Here is a 16,156-nt window from a genome sequence, read left to right as displayed (position 1 = left end):
CTATGATATCACTATTTTGTATTACCCGGGCAAGGCCAATGTGGTGGCTGATGCTTTGAGTCGTCGGGCAGAGAGTTTGGGGAGTTTGGCTTATTTACTAACATCAGAGAGGCCTATGGCGATGGATATTCAGGCCTTAGCTAGCCAGTTTGTGAGATTGAATCTTTCGGAGCCTAGTCAGGTTCTAGCTTGCGTGGTTTCTCGGTCTTCTTTATTTGATCATATCAGGGAGAGGCAGTATGATTACCCTTATTTGCTTGTCCTCAAGGTTCAGCACGATGATGCCCAAGATGTGACTATTGGTGATGATGGGGTATTGAGGATGCAGGGTTGGATTTGTGTACCCAATGTTGATGGGCTGCGAGGGTTGATTCTAGAGAAGGCCCATAGTTCGAGGTATTCCATCCATTTGGGTGTCGCGAAGATGTATCAGGATTTGAGGCAGCACTATTGGTGGAGGTGGATGAAGAAAGATATAGTTGGATTTGTAGCTCGGTGCCTCAACTTCCAACATGTGAAGTATGAGCACCAAAGACCGGGTGGGTTGCTTCAACAGATAGAGATTCTGGAGTGGAAGTGGGAACGGATCACCATGGACTTTGTAGTTGGACTCCCACGGACTTTGAAGAAGTTTGATGCTATTTGGGTGATTGTGGATCGACTGACCAAGTCCGCTCATTTCATTCCTGTGTGTACTACTTATTCTTCGGAGCGGTTGGTGGAGATTTATATCCGGGAGATTGTTCGTCTGCATGGTATTCCAGTTTCCATTATTTCAGATAAAGGTACTCAGTTTACATCACGGTTTTGGAGGGCCGTTCAGCACGAGTTAGGTACTTGGATAGAGTTGAGTACAACATTTCACCCTCAGACGGACGGACAGTCCGAGCGCACTATTCAGATTCTTGAGGATATGCTCCGTGCGTGTGTGATTGACTTTGGAGGGTCTTGGGATCAGTTCTTGGCATTGGAGGAGTTGTATGTTCTAGTTTCAATTCAAAGTTCCAACAACAATATGATTCTTTTATTGTTTCTATTTATCATATTTCTAGTTCGCTTCTATTTATGGTTTTGTTGTGAAACTTGTAATTGATATTTACATTATTATGTACTCCCTTTCCTTAAGAACAGTATATTACCCCTCTATGTTGTTTCTAAACATGTCTACACCAATTATCTTTATGTGTTTACCACCATATGCTACATGTATCCCCAAATACCTATCACCCCTGTATGAGAGTTTGTTCTTTATGTTTGATTCCGTGACTATGTCTGGTCAGTTGTTTCTGAGCATGTCTATACCAATTCCTAGACCTTTGTTTGTGTCCTATGTATCCCCAAATCCCTTGACCCCTGTTTTGACTACTAAACTTGCTTTGGTTCTATGACTACTGGTTGCGTATGAACCTATCTTAAAGCTACTCCACTCTCTTTCAAACAGCCCCTATTGTGTTACTGAATTACTTTCAAACATACTTCCTTTTTAATATAGTTTTTCATTAAAGAGTTCTCACCTTTGTTATCTTGGTACCCTTCTTTATGTGAACCACATTGGCATAAAATTCTTTAACCAAGTGCTCATTTGCATCGATGACACTTTGGTGAACCACTTCCACCCCTTTCACTCTCGGAACTGTCTAAGTACATTTTGATTGTGAATGTCCAAATCCTTAATTAAGAACTATCACTCAAGTGTGAGTGATCTCTGGGGCCACCATTCTCTAAATCTCGTGAAGGCAGTCAAACTCATAAAACGATCCTCCCATATTTCCTTCTTCTTCGACCTCTCAAAACCGCCCACTCGAGTGTCACCTCCTCTACCATCATCTAGGACATCATCATCATTATCTAAATCAATTGGTGCAGGAGGAGTGTGTGTAGAGGAGGGTTCTAAACCCTGGCTCCCAGCATCTGAACCCTTAGAAGAACTTGCTGAGGTGGAGGACTCGTCGTGGAGTTGGTATCTCTCTTGAACTTGGTGTGATTGAGCTTCCGGTTGTGCTTGCATAGAGTTTCCCTGTGAAGCTTCCTTAGACGGGGCATATTCACTGGTGTTTGTAGATTCTGGGCTCTATTGGCAGTAGCCTTCTTGTTTATTTCTCTCTGTATGGCGAGTGGTAGGTTACTCTTGCCTTGGCCTCGCCCTCAGAAGGGTTCACCTCTCCATTTAGATGTGTTGCCTCTACCTCTTGAACGAACCATTGTCTGCAATACAAGGAATAAAAGTTATTTAGAGTTGAAAATCACAATGCATGTAGATATATGAATGACAGTTGCAGGGAAACAAACTCAGAAGCGGCAGTGCGAACCACACATCCAAAAGTGCAAACCGCACAATTTCGAGGGTGGCCGCACAACCCCAGGTTCAAACTACTGGGCCTCTGAACTTCCAACAATGGGGTCACACACATTTTTCTACTGACCACACACTTTTTTGCTGACCGCAAAATTTTGAGTGTGGTCCGCATTTCTCATGCACACTCTTGCCCTAAACTTTAATATCTGTGGAACGCAAAAAAGTGTGTCCGGCCTCATAATTTGGAATTACGCACCAATATCTCTATGTTTTGCAATTTTTATACAATTGAGGCATGGTATTTGTAATTAAACATGATAAACGATCTACCCAGGCCCTCAATGATCATATAGGATAATACCCAACTTATTCTAAGCACACATGACTAATCAATTGACATTTTAAGCCTAAAAATAACCCTAACACAAAAGAACAAAACTAAGAAAAATTAAAAAATCTGTAGGGTTTCTTGGATAAGTGTTAGAGGATTCTCCGTACGGCAGGTATTTTGGAGACCAGTGGGGTCTATTTCACTACTTTTTAGTTCTATGGAGCTCCCTTCACTTGGTGGGAGGCTTTTGAGAGGCGTAGGCCGGTTGGTGCAGTGCCCCTTACATGGAAGGAGTTCTCCGTTCTCTTCCTGGAGAAGTATGTGCTGCAGTCACATAGAGAGGAGCTATGCATATAGTTTGAGCAGTTGCGTCGGGATGATATGACTATGATGCAGTGCGAGATAAAGTTTTATGATGGCCGTCATGCTGTTTGGTTAGTTCCTATGAACAGGGAGAAGATCAGGAGATTCGTTGATGGCCTCGCATATCATATGCAGATACTTATGACTAGAGAGAGGGTGTATGGTGCTACTTTTGAAGAGGTTGTTGACATTGTTCGGGAGATTGAGTTTGTTCGTTGCCAAGAGCGGGTTGAGAGGGAGGCCAAGAGGCCTCGTGGATCAGGTAGTTTTGGTGGTGTTCCTTCTGAAGGTCAGTTTCACCATGGCAGGGGTCGTCCTTACAAACATGCTTAGACGGCTCATCCAGTTCACCATGGTGCATCATCTAGCCATGGTTCTCATAGTTCTCAGTAGGGCCACTCATCTCTCAGTGCCCTTCCAGCTCAGAGTTCGACTCATGCACCGTTAGCTTAGGGTTCATCTATGTCTGGTCCTTCTAGCGGTTATCTCGGTGGTCAGGGATCCCTCAATCCCCACCGTCTTTTGTAGGGAGAGGTTTCTTTAAGTGTGGAGATTTGGGTCCTATTAAGAGGTACTGTCCCCGTCTTATGGGAGGTTCATCTCAGCAGAGGAGCCAACCTTCGACTTTAGCACCGGTTACTTCACCACCCACCCACCCAGCTCGAGGTAGAGGTCAGGCAGCTAGGGGTTGCCCTAGAGGGGGAGGCCGATCAGGTGGTGGTCAGGCCCGTTTCTATGCACTCTCTGTCAGACCAGATGCTATTGCTTCCGACATAGTGATCATAAGTATTGTCTCAGTATGTCACTGAGATGCTTTTGTATTATTTGACCCTGGTTCCACCTATTCATATGTATTATCGTATTTTGTCCATTATCTGGATATTCCCCGTGAGTTTTTAGTTTCATCCATTCATGTATCTACTCTGATATGCGATACTATTATTATGGACCGTGTGTATAGGTCTTGTGTAGTGACCATTGGGGGATTGGAGAACATAGTTGACCTTTTATTGCTTAGTATGGTTGATTTTGATGTGATATTGGGTATGGACTGGCTGTCTCCCTATCATGCTATTTTAGACTGCCACGCTAAGACTGTAACATTGGAAATGCCGAGGTTGCCCCGGATTGAGTGACGAGGTTCTTTAGACTATGTTCCCATTAGGGTAATTTCATACTTGAAGGTCCAGCAGATGGTTGGGAAGGGTTATCTTTATTATTTTGCTTTTGTGGGGGATGTCAGTGTAGATACCCTTACTATTGATTCTGTTCCGCTGGTACGAGATTTTCCGAATATGTTTCCTATAGACTTGTCAGGTATGCTGCCTGACAAAGATATTGACTTCGGTATTGATTTGGTGCCAAGAACCCAGCCTATTTTTATTCCATTGTAGCGTATGGAACCGGCTGAGTTGAAGGAGCAGCTTCAGGAACTCCCTGAGAAGGGGTTTATTAGGCCTAGTGTGTCACCTTGGGGTGCACCAGTTCTATTTGTGAAGAAGAAGGATGGCACCATAAGAATATGCATTGATTAAAGGCAGTTGAACAAAGTCACAATCAAGAAAAAATATCCTTTGCCTCGCATTGATGATCCATTTGACCAACTTCAGGGAGCGAGGGTGTTCTCCAAGATTGATTTGAGGTCAGGGTATCACCAGTTGGAGATTCGGGACTCGGATATTCTTAATATGTCTTTAAAGACCTGATATGGTCATTATGAGTTTCTTGTGATATCTTTTGGGCTGACCAATGCCCCAGAAGTGTTCATGTAATTGATGAACAGCGTGTTTCGGCCTTATCTCGACTCGTTCATTATTGTATTCATTGATGATATCCCGATGTAGTCTCGTAGCCAGGAGGAACACATCTAGCATTTGAGAGTTATATTGCAGTGACTGAGGGAGGAGAAGCTTTATGCCAAGTTCTCAAGTATGAGTTTTGGCTCAATTTAGTAGCTTTCTTGGGACACGTGTTGTCCAACGAGGGTATTCAGGTTGATCCGAAGAATATAGAGGCGGTTCAGAGTTGGCCTAGACCGTCCTCAACCATAGAGATCTAGAGCTTTCTTGGTTTGGATGGTTATTATCGTCGGTTCGTGTAGGGTTTATCTTCTATTGCATTGCCCTTGACCATATTGACCCAATAGGGTGCTCCTTTCAGGTGGTCGGATGAGTGTGAGGCAAGCTTTTAGAAGCTCAAGATTGCCTTGACCACAACTCCAGTTCTAGTTCTGCCATCAGCTTCTGGTTCATATTCAATATATTGTGATGGTTCTCGGATTGGTATTGGGTGTGTCTGGGTGCAGGAGGGTAGAATGATTGCTTATGCCTCACGCTAGTTTAATCCATATGAGATTAAATATCATGTTCATGATTTAGAGTTGGCTGCCATTGTTCACGTGTTGAAGATTTGGAGGCGCAATCTCTATGGTGTGTCTTGTGAGGTGTTTACTCATCATCGTAGTCTCCAACACTTGTTCAAATAGAAGGATTTCAATTTGAGGCAGTGGAGATTATTGGATATTCTTAAGGACTATGATATTAATATTCTGGATCATTCAGGGAAGCCAAATGTGGTGGTTGATGCCTTGAGTAAGAAGGTAGTGAATATGGGCAGTCTTGCATTCATTCTTATTGATGAGAGACCTCTTGCGGTTGATGTTTAGGTTTTGGTCAACTAGCTAGTGAGATTGGATATTTCGGATCCCAGTCGGGTTCTAGCTTGTGTGTTTTCTCGGTCTTCCTTATTTGATCGTATCAGAGACCACAAGTATGATGGCCCTTATTTGCTTGTACTCAAGGACAAGGTGCAAGATGATGATGCTAGAGATGTGACTATTGGAGATGATGGAGTTGATTCTAGAGGAGGCCCATAGCTCCCAGTATTTCATCTATCCCTGTGTCGCGAAGATGTATCCCGATTTAAGACAGCACTATTGGTGGAGGAGGATGAGGATAGATATAGTTAGGTTTGTAGCTTGGTGTCTCAACTGTCAGGATGTGAAATATGAGCATCAAAGACTAGGTTGCTTGCTTCAGCAGAGAGAGATTCCAGAGTGGAAGTGGGAGCGGATCACCATGGACTTCGTAGTTAGGATCCCATGGACTTTGAGGAAGTTCGATGCTATTTGGGTGATTTTGGATCGGTTGACCAAGTCCGTGCACTTCATTCCTGTGTGTACTACCTATTCTTCAGACCGGTTGGCGGAGATTTATATCAGAGAGATTGTTCGTCTTCATGGGGTGCCAGTCTCCATCATTTTAGATAGAGGCACGTAGTTTACATCGTAGTTTTGGAGGGTCGTGCAGCTAGAGTTGGGCACTCAGGTTGAGTTGAGCATAACATTTCATCCTCAGACGGACGGGCAGTCCGAGTGCACTATTTAGATATTGGAAGACATGTTACGTTCTTGAGTCATTGATTTTGGTGGTTCATGGGACCAGTTTCTACCGCTCGCAGAGTTTGCTTACAACAACAGTTATCAGTCAAGCATTCAAATGGATCCATATGAGGCTTTATGTGGAAGGTTGTGTAGATCTCCAGTGGGTTGGTTTGAGCCGGGTGAGGCTAGGCTATTGGGTACTAACTTGGTTCAGGATGTTTTGGACAAGATTAAATTGATTCAGGAGTGGCTTCGTACGACGCAGTCAAAACAAAAGAGTTATGTTGACAGGAAGGTCCATGATGTGTCTTATATGGTTGGGGAGAAGGTGTTGCTGAAGGTTTCCCCCATGAAGGATGTTATGAGATTTGGTAAGAAGGTCAAGTTGAGCCCTCGATTTATTAGGCCATTTGAGGTGCTTCAGAGGATCGGGGAGGTGGCCTATGAGCTTGCTTTGCCACCTAGATTATCGAATGTGTATCCAGTATTTCATGTTTCTATGCTTCGGAAGTATATCGGCGATCCATCTCATGTTTTGGATTTCAGCACGGTCCAGTTAGATGGTGATTTGACTTATGATGTTGAGCTGGTGGCTATTTTGGAGCGGCAGGTTCGGAAGTTGAGGTCAAAGGATATAACTTCAGTAAAAGTGCAGTGGAGAGGAGGGTACTTGGGAGACCAAGTGGGAGATGTGGAGCAAATATCCACACCTATTTATGGCTCCAGGTATGTTTCTAGACCCGTTCGAGGATGAACGTTTGTTTATGAGGGGGAGGATGTAACGACCCGGCCAGTTGTTTCAAGACTTATAGCCCCGTTTACCCATTTTCTACTTCTTTTGTGTTCTACAATTGTGTTATGATTTACTGGGTTAGAGATTTGGGTCCAGAGTGGTTTTGGAGTGAATTGAAACACTTAGTCTCTTAGTTGAAAGCTTAAGTTGGAAAAGTTGACCGAATGTTGACTTATGTGTAAACGACCTCGGATTTGGATTTTGATGGCCGTTAGCTCCATTAGATTATTTTGGACTTAAGAGCGTGTCCAAAATGTGATTTGGAGGTCCGTACTAGAATTAGGATTTAATTGACGAAAATTGGAATTTTGGCAATTTTGGCCGGTAGTAAATATTCTGATATCGGGGTCGGATTGGATTTCCGGAAGTTGGAATAGGTTTGTGGTGCCGTTAATGACTTGTGTGAAAAAAATTTGAAGTCAATAGAACGTGATTTGATAGGTTTCGACACTCTAATATTAATCTGATGCTCTTGGAAGTGCGCACCGCACCAGAAAGGTGCAGACCGCACTAGAGGAGTGCGGACACAACAGATTTATGTGGATTGCAGTGGAAAAGGACTGAGAAGTATGGCCGCACGATTTTTGTGCGATCGCAGAGATTGGCAGATTGCAGCCGGAGCAGAATTATGCGGACCGCACAATGAAGATTCAAAGAGTGTACTATGCAAGCGAGGCTTAGGGTTTATTTTCACATTTTGGACTTTGGGAGCTCGATTTGTGACAATTTCTTGTGGGTTTTTCAAGAAATTCATCAGAGTATGTAATTCTAACTCGGGTTTGGATAATATACATGAATAAATCATAGATTTCATCATCCGATTAGTGCTTGAGATAAAAATTTGGAGAAAATTGTAGAGATTTCATAAAATTAATTTTTTGGGATTCGAACGCAGATTCGAAGTCTAATTTGAGAGAAACTAGTATGGTTGGTCTCGCAATCGAGTGGGTTGTCGTATTTTGTGACTTTTGTCGTATTTAGAGACGTGGGCCCAGGGGGTTGGGCCGATTTCAGATTTTTGGCAATTATTTAGTACTTTTCTTGTGGAATTGCTCCCTTTGGCATATTTTGATTGTGTTGTACTACTTGTGGCTAGATTCGGGGCATTTGGAGACCGATTTAAGAGGCAAAGGCATTGCGGAGTAGGATTATTTTTTGGTTTGAGGTAAGTAATGCTTTCAAACTTGGTTCTGAGGGTTCGTAACCCCGAACTATGTGTTATGTTAGTAGAATTTTGGTGACGCACCTGCCAAGTGAAGGGAGCGCGGGCGTGCACCATGAGAATTGTGACATGGGTGATTCCATGGCACCGATTAGTGACCCTATCCTGCTAATATCCATGTTTCCATCCTATGATAAAGTAATTGAGCTGTAAATCATACTAGATATCATGTTTAGGCTTTATGCCGGTATTGTTGTGACCCTTAGTGGTCGTTTCTTGCTACCATCTCATTAGTATTCCGTACTCAGACATATTCATGCATTTTTATATCATATCTCAGCTCAGTTATTTATTGATTCATCATATCATTGTTCCGGGTTATTTTCATGACATTGTGAGCTTGTGGGTGATACTAGAGAGATTGATGACCGAGTGAGGCCGAGAGCCTGATTATAAGTAAAAGTTATGGGATCGGGCTACATGCCACAACGGTTATATTGATGATTATGATAGCGCTTGGGCTGTAGGATCCCCTCCGGAGTCTATAACATACTCCCAGTGACTGCGGTTGATATTATTGATGGATGAATCTTCCTTGGACATGGATCTTGTCAGAAGCTTTTGATACTTGGAGATGGATCTTCTACATAGGGTTGGATTGGCCTTTCCTCGGTATTGAGTGACTGATATCAGAAATGTATATATTCCGGAATGAATCTTCCCTGGGCCACATGAGCCATATACAGTACCGAGTGGTTGATTATTTTGAGAGTGTGAGCCCATGAGGTTGACAGCATGGTGCATCACATATAACATGTGCATTGGTATCTAGGGGTAGCAGAGTTATATTCTTTACAATGTTCGTATCTACTCTACATTACTCTTTTGAACGACCTATTGAAATTAAAGCATACCTACATTTCTGCACAGTTATTTCCATGTTTAATTTACTGGTTGAGTTCTTCACTACCTTTCAGTCAAAAATTTGGACTCATTACCTACTGAGTTGGTGTACTCACGTTACCCCCTGCACCTCGTATGCAGATCCAGGCGATACCGGTCGCAGCGGCAGTTGTTGATTGAGTTCTTTCAGAGTTTGGAGACTATTGAGGTAGTTGTACGGCGTTCACAGACCTTGACTCTCCTTCTTTACCATTTGTCGCATTTCAGTTATTTCTTTAGACACTGTAGTGGATTGTATTCTAATTTAGATGTTCATGTATTCTGTGACACCCCGGTTTTAGGCTGATTTATATCAAATTTTGGGATTTCTTATGTTTTCAAACCGTTTTCTTTAAATGTTAAATGCTTCCGTTTCCACCTTTAAAATTATTGTTGCTATGATGGGTTGTTAAGTTGAGGCTGGCCTAGTTCCACGATAGGCGCCATCGCGACGGTAGATTTTGGGTCGTAACAAACACCCTCAAAATTGAGATATAAACTCCCAACAATATTCCCAATTGTTTGCAACAACACCCAATCCAAACATATAATGGTTTCTGAAAATCCAAATTTGATTTCAAAGCTTCAAAGCTTTTTAATGGCTGTCAATGGTGGAGAGTGAAACACCCTCAAATTTTATTGATTGATAATTTCAATTTGAACACCAATTGTGCAACATGAAAGGAAATTGCTAAGTTAAAATGATTGAAACCTTTAGATGAATTCCATTAAAATACTATACAAAAAGAAAGCATAAAAAATAGAGAAAATAAAATGAAGAAAAATTGGGAAAAAAACAGAGAAGAAGCGTATAGAGACGAAGAGAGAGAGAGAGAGAGAGAGAGAGAGAGAGAGAGAGAGAGAGAGATACGGAGATAGAGAGAGAGTGGGCAAAGTATAAAAGGATAAGGAAATAACTGATATTAGTAATTCAATGCCTAATATAAAGGGATACTCATTTAAAATTTATTTGTATATAATTGGTAAATTGTATATGACCATGTAATAAATTAAACTTGAGCAGGGAGGAAAATAAAGTTTCAAATAGCATATAGGAAGGTAAAAATCCCTAAATATTATTCTCTTAAACCAACTCCAATAAAAATCCGTTTCTTCTAAAAATAGTAATAGTTCAATAACTTAATCACTTAATTAATTTTAGCTTTAAGCAATCATTAGGTCTGTTTTAGTAATTTTATTCTAATTATGAACTCACTTGCGTAGCATAATTTCTTGGCTTCCAATAATTAATTCCATCAGCAATCTCATACCTTTTTCCAATAACTATAATTCACCTTTATTTTTAATTAACTCATTTTTATCGTAATTATGGATTCACTTGTACAATGCGGTTGTTGTGAACACGTAATTTTTGCCCTGTGAAACATTCCTACAAAATCCACAAAAATAAATTTTTTCTAATAATTTTTGAATTTATAGAATTTCAGGAATTCCTCTTTAATTGTTTATTTGCATTTAGCAACATTTTGTGCATATTTAATATTTTAAAATCATAGAAAATACCATAAAATATTCAAAAATTTCATGCATTATATTTTAGATTTTTTATTTGCATTTTTAGGATTTAAGTTGTTATTTAATTGCATTATTAAACAAAAATCACAAAATAATAGTCATTTTTACATTTCTAGCTTTTAGTTTTAAATTCGTAATTTCCTCTCATTAGTTTTAAGTTAATTAATTATTTAATTTGTATAAATAGATAATTAAGTTTCATTCTACAAATTAGATTTAAGTTGGGATTTAATTTATATTTTAATTAATTTGAGTAGGATGTAAAATTAAAGGAAACGAATAGAAAGAAAAAAGAAGAGAAGCCATTTTTCACTTCACAATACTGGGCCAAATTCTAATAGCCCATTCTCCCTAAGTCACCCCAAGCCCAAACTTCCCGGAAATTCAGTCCAGCACCCCCTCTAAATGAAATGGCGGCGTTTTGTCGCGTTTAATCATGGTCGTTCGTTGATCAAGATCAGACGACTGTGAACTGAAGCCCCCATCCCCTTAAGACTATCTGAAATTTCCCCTCCTAACCCTAGAGACCTCCTCACACTTCATCTCATTCATTCTCTGTCCCGCCGCTGCCGGAAATCGCCCCACGGCAGTGGCCCTCGCCAAACCACCCCATATTTTCACCAAAAAAATCCTTAGCCCTCCCCTATAACTAATCCCCCATTAATTTTCCCAAAATCCTCGCCAAGGTTGCCGAATTTCAAATCTGAGATTACAGAAAACCTAAAGTTATCTCTTTATGATGTTTTCTTTTACTCGTTTTGGACTCGAACTTACTAGAATCAATTGCTCTTAACACGAGCAATCGATAAACACTAGTTTGAGCCCATTTCTATGTCGCCGAGGTCTAGTCGAACACTACCTATCGGTCAAGTTCCAGTCACCCAATTTTTGGAGTTCGAAGGTATATTTTACTTCCCAACCTTTCCATGTTTCCAGTGTTCCACTTTCATTTTTTTTACTGGCCGCATCATTCCTTTTAGTTTTTTAATTGATTCTAAAGCAAGTTGTATTTCATAAGGATCAAGTTAGACTTTTGAATTATTTTTAATTGAAAACTGGTGGTGCATAGGTTCAATAGAATGGATCAGTTGCTTTGGGTTGAGAGTGTGAATTGGGCTAAGAATCAGGCCCAAATGCAGGCCCAGTCCGAGTTTGGTTTAAAATCTGACAGAAAGAGTAAAAATAAAGATTTAGAAAGAGGATTAAGGGGTTTTGACTTGGGGAATCTTTTTCGTTAAACTAAAAGAAGTTTCTAGAAGAAAGAAAACGTCGGTCTCTGCAAAGAAATTAGAAACAACTCAAATTTTGGGGTCTAGGAGTCAAATAACAAAAGTTGACGGGTAAAAGTGAATTAGAAAATCAGGTTTTTGTTTCCCTAAAATCTTCTGTAAAAGGATCCTTTTCTCATTCATTAAGGGGAACTTAGACAGAAAAAGAGTCACGACTGCTAGAAATTTAGTTTTTTTTTTTTGAAATCTGAGTTTAATAGTTGTTAAAAAAAACTCCAAAATCAGAGAGATATAGTCAAAAAGGAAAGATTGAAAGCTGTTTCAAATCTATTTGGATTCTTGCATCATTTCTGGGTTCAAAGTTTGGTTTGGTTTGGTTTGAAGAAATTGTTGGTTTTATTGTTGCTGTTCTTTTGTTGTTTATTTGGGATTCAAACTATCATCCTGATTTCTGCTGCTGCTATGTTTTGAGCTCTTTCGTTAGCTATAATACTTGGTGTTTACTTGGCAAAAATTCATCTTCATTTGCAAGTTTAGGTACACACCTCTCACTTGTATTTTGTTTTGATCCATATTGAAATATAGGTTATTTGTCTCTGAAGTTATTTGTTATAGTGTTTAATCTTGTTGTTTGTTTGGTTTTGAACATAAATTAGATGGTTGACTTCAATGTAATAATTATATGAAGATTGTTATAGATTTGCGTATTAAAGACAGATTGTTAGCAGTGATTTGTGACCTTAAAATGTCTCTCTGGTGTTACTAAACTAACATCCGTCTCTTAATTGAATAACTATGTTTGCTCCTTTACAGTTCCTTACTAATGATGTTTGCAAGGCTTGAACATTTGTTGGAGGATCGACGGTAGAATTAATGTGATTATGTAATCCCTCCAAGACTAAATCTGATGAGAAGCATGTAAGGTAATAAGAACATATGAAGTTTGGATAGCTTTAGGTCATTTGTTTGAAGATCATTTAGAATCAAAAGCATGCAAATCTGTTATTTATTCTAGATTTTAGTAACATTGAATGTAATCGTAACTGGTATTATAATCTGTTAGAAAATTACAGGTGTGGCAATATTCTTCTTCAATTCTGTTCTTTAGTATGTCGAATATGTTGATAGTTCAAGATGGTCAGTGTTAAAAGCAGTATAATTATAGTCTCTTGATTCAAAATAATGGCTACAATATTTTGACTATTCTTCTTTGGACAAATATTTTGGATGCAATTAAAGTTAAACGCAAATATTTGTCTTACTGGATGAACAAAATGATGAGTGGAATTTATATTTTAGATTATTATAATCTAATGTGGATTTTGGATCATTTTATGATGTAAATTTAGGCTATGTTGTAAAGATATTTGTGTTTGTTAATTAATCTGTATGTCCCCTTTTTCACGTTATTGGGATATGTAATAGATTGGCCCATTTTTGAAATCTCCAAATGATTGAGGGGATAATTAATAAGAGTCTGTTTGAGACCCAAATGGACGAAATCTGTCAAGGCCTAACTACTTTGTGGCTAGGGCTCTAATTAAGCCTAATTTGCAAGACTAAACCTTTGAATACATAGCTATGCCTTTTTGGTTGGAATAAAAGGGTAAAATTGTCACTCCCAAACCTGGGAAGGCGTGGCTGGTACCCGGTGCCGCACTGGCCCGAGCGAACCACTTTGCAGCTCTTTTTTTTCCCTTCTAACTATCATGGGTCAACATGACTACAACTCATAATGTATAACTATAGGTGGACAACACTGTATTATTGAACCATTTTCTTAAGTCATGAATACATATGGGCCGGTGTGTTGACCCGAAAGGTCATCACTCGTTTTAGAAACAAATCTTGTGTTCCGAGACCTTAAAAACTCCTTTTTACCTCACCTCGATTTGCGTGCGTGGTCCAGACCTATATCCAGAAAGTCTTTTATGTGAAAATATGAGAAAGAGAAATTTCTAGAGTTAAAAATTTGATTATGGTTGACTTTGGTCAATATTTTGAGCAAACGGACCCGGATCCGTATTTCAACAATCCCGAGAAGACCACAGTAAAATATGGGACTTGGGCGTATGCCCGGAAATGAATTCTGAGGTCCCAAGCCTTAGAAATCAATTTTTGGGAGAAATTATTTTGCTAAATTATCTATGAAATAAAGAAAAAAGTTAATGGTTGAAACCATTGGTATCGGACCCCTATTTTGGTTTCGGATCCCGGTACAAATTTGTTATAGTATTTAAAGGATAACAGTGAAATTTGGGGGAAAATAGAGTCTATTTGACGTGATTTGGACTTTCGGTTGAAGAGTTGTGAACTTTAAGTATTCTTGATAAAAATGATGAGTTTTTGAGGCTTAATTCATGGTTTTACATGTTATTTTCAAGATTTGATTTCACGAGCAAGTCCGTATGGTGTTTTTAGGTTGGTGTGCATGTTTGGTTTGAAGCCCCGAGGGCTCGGGTGAGTTTTGGATACGCCACGAGGTGGAATTTAACTTAGGATGTTGCAGATGTTTAACTGGTATGTTGCAGGCCTACAGGCTTCACATTTGCGAATCCGGGATCGCAAATGCGAGTTCGCAAATGCGACCAACCCATCTGTCATGATCCAAAATCTAACCATGTCGTGATGGCGCCTATCGTGTTACAAGGCAAGCCTATTTCCCAAAATATTACTACTAATTAATTTAAGGATTTAATAAAACAACACCAACATTCAAATTTCTCATAAACTAAATCAACTCTAAATATAATTAATATAAATATACGGAAGCTAGCCCCAAACATCGGGGTGTCACTAAGTCATGAGCGTCTGAAACTATGAACTAAAATATATAAACTATCTAACTGTCCAAAGGAAGAAATGACAAGAGGAGTAACAAGGCCCTGCGGATGCTAGCAACTACCTTGCAGTCTCCAAAGATAGTTGGCCTGAACTCAACAATCGTCGCGCTCTAACTCACTCGGATCTGCACATAAAGTGCAATGTGTAGTAGTACAACCACCTCAGTAGTAACGAAAATAACTAAGGAACTAAGCAGTAGTGACGAGCTAAGTAAAACAGTCCAATTATTTATTTTTATAATTTTAAAAATAACAGGTAAATTCCATAACTCAGTAAATACCACAAAGAAATTTAGCAGATAAATGCAGCAACAGTAAAAGTAAATGCAACTTCACAACAATGTCACTCCATTACTCATCACTCGCACTCAACACTCAAAACTCAAAACTCAACACTCAATACACTCAACACTCTGCGGCTCACTGGGTGTGTGTACAAACTCTGGAGGGGCTCCCAAAGCCCAAGCGCTAAGCACGGACAACTGACGTGCCATCATATAAATACCTGGATCCGTACGGTCAAGTCACATACTACGTGGATAACTCACGCGCTATAGTATCAATACCTGGACCCGCATGGTCAATTCACATGCTACGCGGACAACTCACGCACTACGGTATTAATATCCATACAACTAGGCCATCATATCAATACCTGGATCTGCACGGTCAACTCACGTGCTACGCGGACAACTCACACGCTATGGTATAAATACCTAAACCCGCACGGTCAACTCATGTGCTACGCGAACAACTCTCGCGCTATGGTATTAATATCTTCAAAGCCAGAGTTAAAGCTATTACTTACCTCAACCACATAAAATCCTACTTCGGGATGCCCTCGTCTCTGGACTCGGTCTCCAAAAGCTCTGAATCTAACCATAATCATATTAATACCATCACCATGTGCATAAGAATCTAATTCCACAACAAAAACTACAAAATATGCCAAAAATTCGAAATCAGCCAAAATCTGGCCCCCAGGCACACATCTCGGAATCACTCAAAAATAGAAGAATAATAAACCTCGTTCTCTCCCGAGTCTAACCATATAAAATTTATCAAAATCGGACTCTATTTGGTCCCTCAAATCCTCACTTAAAACTCTACAAACTCAAACTCTAACTCCCTCAATTTCACTTGGAAATCATCAATCAAATCCCAAAAACAATTATGGATTAATGTAATATAACCAAAACCGAGTAAAGAATACTTACCCCAATCCATATGATGAAAATCACCTCCAAAATCACCCAAATCTGAGCTCCCCAACTCAAAA

At 39.8% G+C, this 16,156-nt stretch overlaps 1 long non-coding RNA gene across 1 annotated transcript; it reads left to right on the top strand.

The window, feature by feature from the left end:
- Positions 1 to 11,236: 11,236 nt before the first annotated feature.
- Positions 11,237 to 13,237, top strand: LOC107823551 (uncharacterized). The gene is made up of 2 exons (XR_001656671.2): positions 11,237 to 11,706; positions 12,848 to 13,237. It is a non-coding gene; the product is annotated as an uncharacterized LOC107823551 (long non-coding RNA).
- Positions 13,238 to 16,156: the final 2,919 nt, after the last annotated feature.

Source organism: Nicotiana tabacum, chromosome 16, assembly GCF_000715075.1.
Source record: "Nicotiana tabacum cultivar K326 chromosome 16, ASM71507v2, whole genome shotgun sequence".
NCBI classification, from domain to species: Eukaryota; Viridiplantae; Streptophyta; class Magnoliopsida; order Solanales; family Solanaceae; genus Nicotiana; species Nicotiana tabacum.
This window is presented reverse-complemented; position numbering and strand designations above follow the sequence as displayed.